Source organism: Littorina saxatilis, linkage group LG12, assembly GCF_037325665.1.
Source record: "Littorina saxatilis isolate snail1 linkage group LG12, US_GU_Lsax_2.0, whole genome shotgun sequence".
NCBI lineage: Eukaryota > Metazoa > Mollusca > Gastropoda > Littorinimorpha > Littorinidae > Littorina > Littorina saxatilis.
The window spans coordinates 6,606,534-6,615,775 of record NC_090256.1 but is presented as its reverse complement, the minus strand read 5'-3'; the positions used below and the strand labels follow the sequence as shown (position 1 = coordinate 6,615,775).

The 9,242-nt window shown below is 43.5% G+C and overlaps 1 protein-coding gene across 1 annotated transcript in view; it reads left to right on the top strand.

Moving 5' to 3' along the window:
- Window positions 1–9,242, top strand: part of LOC138981148 (uncharacterized) — a 203,091-nt gene continuing 193,849 nt past the window's right edge. The window contains exon 1 of the mRNA XM_070353986.1: window positions 1–595. The gene's annotated coding sequence lies outside the window, so the exon portion shown is untranslated. The remainder of the gene's footprint in view (window positions 596–9,242) is intronic.

The window sequence follows — 9,242 nt, the reverse complement described above, 5'->3', positions numbered from 1 at the left end:
TCCGCGCACTCCTGGCAAGCAAGGCAACCCCAGTGTCTGAGAGATTTGAGAATTTTTCACCAGACGGTCTCTACTACTGTACAAGTTTTGGCGGAAATCAGGGCTGCAGAGAGGAGAAGTTTGACGATTAGAAAAGGCTCCGTGTGCAATATAGAGAGAGAGAGAGCTGTGAGCGCTTCTGGAAATCTTCCCAGTTTCCGTGTCAGTCTCAGCAGTGCACGTTACACTCGTCCCCACTCGCTTTTGACACCAGTTGAGGAAACCCTCGAATATCGCCTATACTCATTTGTTTTTACACCCCACCTTCTTGCTGTGTTTTTCGCTGTGCCCGCATCTTCAGTGAAAGCGACTCCAGGGCGTGTTGTGATGAGGGGATGAGGAGGATATCAGCGCAACAGATGGAGATGCTGTGGGTGAGGTTCTGTCCCTCATCGCTGCCCACGATCAGCCGGAAAGTGGAGTCTGGAGTGTGATGACCTTACTTTCTCAGTCCAGGCCGTCCGTCTCAGTCTCTCAGTGTGGAATTATTAAACCAGCCCCCCCACCTTACGGCAGTTCAGTTTCCAGCGGAATAGCTGTGGGAGAAGTTTTTCTGGTAAGTGAGAAAATTACCTTGATTTGAGAAAGCAGAATGATGTTTTTGTTGACGGTTTGCTTGGCTTTTCACCTTTTGTCTCTAGATCAGTCTCTTGTCTGTTTGTCTGTCTGTGTCTATGCTTCTCCCTCTGTCTCTTTTAGTGTGTATATCTGTTGATTCGTCTGTCTGTCAGTTTGTGTGTTTGTTCGACGGTCCGTCCGTCTGTCTTTCAGTCTGTCTGTCTGCCTGTCTGGCTTTCTCTCTCTCTCTCTCACACACACACACATACACACAAACCGGGCTAACACATTTGCACACACACACACACTGACACATACTCATTAACACACACACACACACACACAACCACACACTCACGCGCACACACACACACACCCACACACACACACACACATGCACGCACACATTCGCACAAGCACACACACGCACACACACACACACACACACACACACACACACACACACTAACACTCACACACACACACAAACACACACTAGCTTTACTGAACTATCACTATTTTGATACTGTTCAACTCCAAAGAGCATTCCTAACTACATTCATGATATTCATAATGCGGTTGATACCACGATTGATCAAAGGACATTAACCTGAACCTTGACGTCCATCTTATCCCCACCCCACCACCCCCACTCCCTCCACCACTCAGGCCGTACCTCCTCGACCTTCATCGTCCGCTCGCCTGATCTGCATTCATGTGGTGGATCCCCTTGCATCTCGGTCCTCGGATTGTTTTCTGGTTCATATATCAGAGATGCCTTCAGGTGAACCCCCCACCCCCACGTAACTGTTAATATTCGCACGTGAATAATAACCTGATACACACACACTGTTTTTACCGGCGTTAACGAGCACAGTTAATAGCGTGTCAACCGTGAAAAATACGACACAGAACAAGCTTGACAAATCTCAGCTTATTTGCACGCAAAAAGGTCATCAAAAAACGAAAAGAGAAACATATATCTGCCCAGCAGGGAGGGCATTGTGTTTCTTTCGCTTTCCATCTGTGTTCCTGTCCTATATTTTTTGTTTCGTTAGTCTCTTTTTCAACCAGAAGACGCAGAGACTGATCTATAGCGTGTTGCGAAAGCAGGACGAACGGTGATGTGTGTTATTTCTGACCGGATCAAACTCCACATTATTTGGTTCTTAACCTTTGCCGTGCTTCCTGGGTTCACCTGTACCCAGAGACACACTAAAATCATTGTAACTCTGGAACCATTAAAGGTATCGTTTTGAAATTTTAAGTATCTCTCACACACCTAATTTGCTCTCTGTCTGCAAATTTTTAGTGTGTACATGACAAAACATCAGAATTAATTGATTATGATAATTTACATAAACACTACCGATGGCGCGGGTTCACACATACCCATACTTTTAAAGAGTAGTAGTGATTGTAACTATCCCTCTGCCGACGGCGCGGGTTCTGCTACACCCATAATTACCAAAGCGGCGGAACAGTGTCTGTCTGCCTGTTTGTCTCCAAGAGACTGTCTGTCTCTCTGTTTGTCTGTCCGTATCTCTCTGTCTGTATGTCTGTTGTCAGTTGCTCTGTCTGTCTGTCTGTCTGTCTATCCGTCTATCTGACTGTCTGTCTATCTGACTGTCTGTCTCTGTCTCTCTCTCTCTGTCTGTCTCTCTCTCTGTCTGTCTCTCTCTCTGTCTCTCAGTCTCTCTCTCTTAGTCTCTCTCTCTGTCTCTCTCTCTCTTAGTCTCTCTCTCCGTCTCTCTTTCTTAGTCTCTCTCTCTCTCTCTTTCTTAGTCTCTCTCTCTCTCTTTCTTAGTCTCTCTCTCTCTTAGTCTCTCTCTCTCTCTTTCTTAGTCTCTCGCTCTCTCTCTTTCTTAGTCTCTCTCTCTCTTTCTTAGTCTCTCTCTCTCTTTTTTAGTCTCTCTCTCTCTTTCTTAGTCTCTCTCTCTCTCTTAGTCTCTCTCTCTCTTTCTTAGTCTCTCTCTCTCTCTTAGTCTCTCTCTCTTTCTTAGTCTCTCTTTCTCTCTCTCTTTCTTAGTCTCTCTCTCTCTTTCTTAGTCTCTCTCTCTCTTTTTTAGTCTCTCTCTCTCTCTCTCTCTTAGTCTCTCTCTTTCTTAGTCTCTCTCTCTCTTTCTTAGTCTCTCTCTCTCTCTCTAGCTCTTTCTTAGTCTGTCTCTCTCTCTCTTTCTTAGTCTCTCTCTCTCTTTCTTAGTCTCTCTCTCTCTCTTTCTTAGTCTCTCTCTCTTTCTTAGTCTCTCTCTCTCTTTCTTAGTCTCTCTCTCTCTTTCTTAGTCTCTCTCTCTTTCTTAGTCTCTATCTCTCTCTCTTTCTTAGTCTCTCTCTCTCTTTCTTAGTCTCTCTCTCTCTCTCTTTCTTAGTCTCTCTCTCTCTTTCTTAGTCTCTCTCTCTATCTTAGTCTCTCTCTCTTTCTTAGTCTCTCTCTCTCTCTCTCTCTTAGTCTCTCTCTCTCTTTCTTAGTCTCTCTTTCTCTCTCTTAGTCTATCTCTCTCTCTCTTAGTCTCTCTCTCTCTCTTTTTTAGTCTCTCTCTCTCTCTTTCTTAGTCTCTCTCTCTCTCTCTCTTTATTAGTCTCTCTCTCTCTCTCTCTTAGTCTCTCTCTCTCTCTTTCTTAGTCTCTCTCTCTCTCTTAGTCTCTCTCTCTTTCTTAGTCTCTCTTTCTCTCTCGTAGTCTCTCTCTCTCTCTTTCTTAGTCTCTCTCTCTCTTTTTTAGTCTCTCTCTCTCTCTCTTTCTTAGTCTCTCTCTCTCTCTCTTTCTTAGTCTCTCTCTCTCTCTCTTTCTTAGTCTCTCTCTCTCTCTCTTTCTTAGTCTCTCTCTCTCTCTTTCTTAGTCTCTCTCTCTCTCTTTCTTTGTCTCTCTCTCTCTCTTTCTTAGTCTCTCTCTCTTTCTTAGTCTCCCTCTCTCTCTTTCTTAGTCTCTCTCTCTCTCTCTTTCTTAGTCTCTCTCTCTCTCTTTCTTAGTCTCTCTCTCTCTTTCTTAGTCTCTCTCTCTCTTTCTTAGTCTCTCTCTCTCTTTCTTAGTCTCTCTCTCTCTCTTTATTTGTCTCTCTCTCTCTCTTTATTTGTCTCTCTCTCTCTATCTTTCTTAGTCTCTCTCTCTCTTTCTTAGTATCTCTCTCTCTCTCTTTCTTAGTCTCTCTCTTTCTTAGTCTCTCTCTCTCTTTCTTAGTCTCTCTCTTTCTTAGTCTCTCTCTCTCTCTTTCTTAGTCTCTCTCTCTTTAGTCTCTCTCTCTCTCTCTTTCTTAGTCTCCCTCTCTCTTTAGTCTCTCTCTCTCTCTCTTTCTTAGTCTCCCTCTCTCTCTTTCTTAGTCTCTCACTCTCTTTCTTAGACTCTCTCTCTCTCTTTCTCTGTCTCTGTCTCTCTCTCTCTGTCTGTCTCTCTGTCTCTCTCTGTCTCTCTCTCTCTCTCTCTTTCTTAGTCTCTCTCTCTCTCTTTCTTAGTCTCTCTCTCTCTCTCTCTCTCTCTCTCTTTCTTAGTCTCTCAGTCTCTCTCAGTCTCTCCCTCCCCCTCTCCCTCCCCTGCAAGACTGGGTCGGTGAAGGGAGAAACTCGATGCAACCACTGAAGTAGCGCTGTGGGTTTCCCTGAACCCACCCCGTCGTTAGAGAAATAAACGATAAAAACCCTCTTTCAAATGTATGGGTTCAGACAAACCCGCATCGTCGTTAGAGGAATAAACGGTAAAAACCCTCTTTCAAATGTATGGGTTCAGACAAACCCGCATCGTCGGGAGTGTGTAGTCAAAAGCGGCATCCGGCAAAGGTTAAAGTTACATTACATCGCGCGTAAGTGATCGTTTTTTACAATCAACGATCTGCCCAGGCTTTTACAGGGAATAAGTAACAGGGAATACGTTGCAGGGAATAAGTTACAGGGAATACGTTGCGGGGAATAAGTTACAGGGAATACGTTGCAGGGAATAAGTTACAGGAAATACGTTGCAGGGAATAGGTTACAGGGAATAGGTTACAGGGAATAGGTTACTGGGAATACGTTTCAAGGAATAAGTTACAGGGAATAGGTTACAGGGAATAGGTTACAGGGAATAAGTTACAGGGAAAAGGTTTTGATTATAGACATTTTATAGATAATACACTACAGGGAATGCGTTACAGGGAATACGTTACAGGGAATGCGTTACAGGGAATAAGGTACAGGGAATAGGTTACAGGGAGTAAGATACAGGGAATACTTTACAGGGAGTAAGATACAGGGAGTAAGATACAGGGAATGATTTACAGTGAGTAAGATACAGGGAATACTTTACAGTGAGTAAGATATAGGGAATACTTTACAGGGAGTAAGATACAGGGAATACTTTACAGGGAATACTTTACAGGGAATACTTTACAGGGAGTAAGATACAGGGAACACTTTACAGGGAGTAAGATACAGGGAATAATTTACAGGGAGTAAGATACAGGGAATAATTTACAGGGAGTAAGATACAGGGAATACTTTACAGGGAGTAAGATACAGGGAATACTTTACAGGGAGTAAGATACAGGGAATACTTTACAGGGAGTAAGATACAGGGAATACTTTACAGGGAGTAAGATACAGGGAATACTTTACAGGGAGTAAGATACAGGGAATAATTTACAGGGAGTAAGATACAGGGAATAATTTACAGGGAGTAAGATACAGGGAATACTTTACAGGGAGTAAGATACAGGGAATACTTTACAGGGAGTAAGATACAGGGAATACTTTACAGGGAGTAAGATACAGGGAATACTTTACAGGGAGTAAGATACAGGGAATACTTTACAGGGAGTAAGATACAGGGAATACTTTACAGGGAGTAAGATACAGGGAATAAGTGACAAAAAATAAGAGCATCCTTCAACTTAAACACACGCCCAAAGTGAACGGCCTGGCTGCTTCCTGTGTTAACGGCCTGGCTGCTTCCTGTGTTAACGGCCTGGCTGCTTCCTGTGTTAACGGCCTGTGGCTGCTTCCTGTGTTAACGGCCTGGCTGCTTCCTGTGTTAACGGCCTGTGGCTGCTTCCTGTGTTAACGGCCTGGCTGCTTCCTGTGTTAACGGCCTGGCTGCTTCCTGTGTTAACGGCCTGGCTGCTTCCTGTGTTAACGGCCTGGCTGCTTCCTGTGTTAACGGCCTGGCTGCTTCCTGTGTTAACGGCCTGGCTGCTTCCTGTGTTAACGGCCTGTGGCTGCTTCCTGTGTTAACGGCCTGACTGCTTCCTGTGTTAACGGCCTGACTGCTTCCTGTGTTAACGGCCTGGCTGCTTCCTGTGTTAACGGCCTGTGGCTGCTTCCTGTGTTAACGGCCTGGCTGCTTCCTGTGTTGACGGCCTGTGGCTGCTTCCTGTGTTGAACGGGAACTTTGTGCGGAATTATTTTCGTAGGTGTCACCCAAGCAAATCCTTGTAAATATATGTGGCGCTAAACTTGATCTTGTACGCCTTAAAGACGGTACCGTTAAGACCTGGCTCAGTGCCGGGTGGGGGGGGGGGATGCTGGAGCTGGTATGATTAGTTTCAGTGTCCCTGACATCAAGTGATCAAGACTAGTGATCCTCTTCTTTAAATGAATTGTCAAACGTAAGACATCTGAAGAGCCTGCATGGATTCCAACAGCTGCTGTAATGCGATTAACAGCAGTTGAAAAAAGAAAACACGAACGTTCGCTTTTAAACGTATGAAAACATGATATAACTCTTAACATCCTAGCTTGCACTTGCACATGCATATATCTGTGACAGGGGAGGCTACCGCTCCTTTCACAACGGACTCTGCACCCGAGTTGTTGGCCTTTAAAGTCAACACCTGTGGTTTGTAGAGTTCTGTTTGTGATGGGGTCTGGTGGTTTCCGATTGTCTGTATGTTCATGGAAACCTTCGGGTTTGCATAACAGTTTTTATAGGGCTAAGAAATTAGCCCTAATATTTTCAAACCTGTTTGATTGCACTTCGCTTCCCGAGGTGATCGTAGTGTTTCGGCACACGGTTACATATCAAAAGTAAACAGCCTGACCGCTGCCTGCGCAGTGTCAAAACCATTTGCTGAATTTCACAGGTAGATACTGGTGACAACATTTTTACGAAATTCATTGATAAAAAAACAAAAACACTCTGCTCAGAATCTAGCCAACGAAGGAGTAGATTCTAGCTGTCTGTGTAAATAAAAGGATTTTCTTACCGCTTGTAAAAAAGCCTGGAAAGATCTGTTGTTGTGCTATATGATTGCTTACAATAGAAGGATGATACTTGTAGGGCAACTGTAAAACACACACACACACACACACACACACACATACACACACACACACACACATACACACACACACACACACGCACACACACGCACACACACACACACACACACACACACACACAAATAAAACAAGCATCACCATCGCCAACACCACCACTAGAATTACCACCACCAACAACAACACTCAACATAATATTACTAAGCTTCCACTCAAATGTTAATTACAGCAAGAGTGAGATACAGATCTTTCTGAAGAAACCCAACACACGAGTGTCTTTCATTTTCATGTGTACAGTATGTCAAATGATAGCAGTGAATTACTCGTACCTGTTAGCGACTAGAAACAAAAACAAGTCGCGTAAAGCGAAATTACTACATTTAGTCAAGCTGTGGAACTCACAGAATGAAACTGAACGTACTGCATGTTTTCACAATGACCGTAGTCCGCCGGTAAATGTAGTAATTTCGCCTTACGCGACTTGTTTTTGTTTGTTTTTTTAAACATGGTTTTATTTCTTTTTGGTACATAGCCAAGTTGTTGAATTTTTTTTAATGATAAATATGCGTGTCCAAGGGAACGAATTCAATAGTACTTTTTCGATGTGAAAGCTTACGCGGATCTATGGTAATTTACAAGATGTTTTCAACGTTAAAGCCATATGTACTCGATGACTATACACGCTAATTGCTTTACCCACAGCTGGAGACATGCTAAATTAAGTTCCCTGCAAGATATTGTGGTCTAGGACCCCTTAAATGTTGAGATATTTGAATTTTTATTTTGATCTAGATCGTCCTATTTATAGATTTGCCAACAGAGGGAACGTTGACGCAAGGGAAATAACTCCGCGTCTTTGTTGACATCCTCACTTTTTCAGAGGCTAGAACAAGCTGTAATGCATGTATATGGTCCGCGCATTGCAACATATCGTCATTATATGGCCTTATGATGCATTTGACATCGATTGTGGGCAAACTACACTTTGTAAACACGGGAGCGCGTACATATGCCTTTAAGGAAGCAGTCTTCTTGGAATGCTCTTCCGTCACACCCAACTGACCGAGCTGTTGTGCCACAAACAAGGTGAGAAAGAAATTACTTTTAATTAAAGCCGCTTCTTTGATCCTGGTGCCGGTGCCACCAATCGACCGTATTAATGGTCAGATTCATTATTGCCAACAACACCGCCACTCCCTTAGGCGAACGATTCGCTCGCTAATTGCTGGCTTCATCTAGATTTTATACCTTCGCACTCACCATCACCTCCACCATCACCATTCATCCCTAGCATCTACATCCCAGATACAGAACGTATTGACTTGATGTTCGTTAGTTGATTTGTGTCTTTCATTTTTAGGGCCACAAGATGACGCAATTGATTGGGCTTAACTTTTAAGTTGTATGGGCGGGTTTTTTTTTGCAGTGCGTATATTCTGTTGCTGCCTCGAGAACAAAAGACAGATATATTTTCATAATGCATTACACAATCAACACTCAAGATATATTCTAATGCACGGAGATATGCTCATCATTCACCACACAATTGACCTATTTACTACGGAGGAGCGTCGAAGCTTGAAAGCAGTGAAGAAGGGTTGGTTGAAGAGGGGGTGGGGTAAGAAGGAGGGAATAGTTGGTGAAGGGGGTATGCTGCAGCCTAAAAGCAAGTGTTAACCCGTGATTTGTAAAAATGTAAAAACATTTTACAAATCACGTCGAGCCTAAAACCGCGATTTGTAAAAATGTAAAAATGTAAAAATATCGCTTTCCACAAAGTAATGCATGCCTTTCATTATTATTATTTTTTCTTGTTTAGAGCCTCTACGCTGAGTGGTGGGGGTGGTTTTAGATCCACATCCCATTTTGGTGCAATCCCATTTTGCCGCCGTCCCATTTTTTGCCCCATCCCATTTTCGCGACATTTCACAAGCCAAGCGTCATTTTACTAACATGTCATAACAATAGCGCGACATCCCATTTTGACACCATATCCCATTTGGCCGCCATGCCGTTTCACCGCCATTCCATTTCGCCCCCATCCCATTGTCGCGACATTTCACAAGCCAAGCGTCATACTTTAAATTGCCTTTAAATCTTACTACCGTGTCATAACAATAGCGCGACATCTCATTTTGGACACCATCCCCTTGGCCGCCATCCTATTTTTGATTTATTCTTCTTGCCAAGCCTCACTATACTACTATACTGCGTTATTCAACTAGGAAGACATTCTGTTTACGCGAAATCCCATTTTTGCCACAATCCAAAATGTCGCAAAATAGGGATGGCGGCGAAATGGGATGACGGCAAAACGGCATAACGACAAAATGGAATGTGGCGCTAGTGGTATGACACGGTGGTAAAATGACACTTAGCCTGTGAAATGTCGCAAAAATGGGA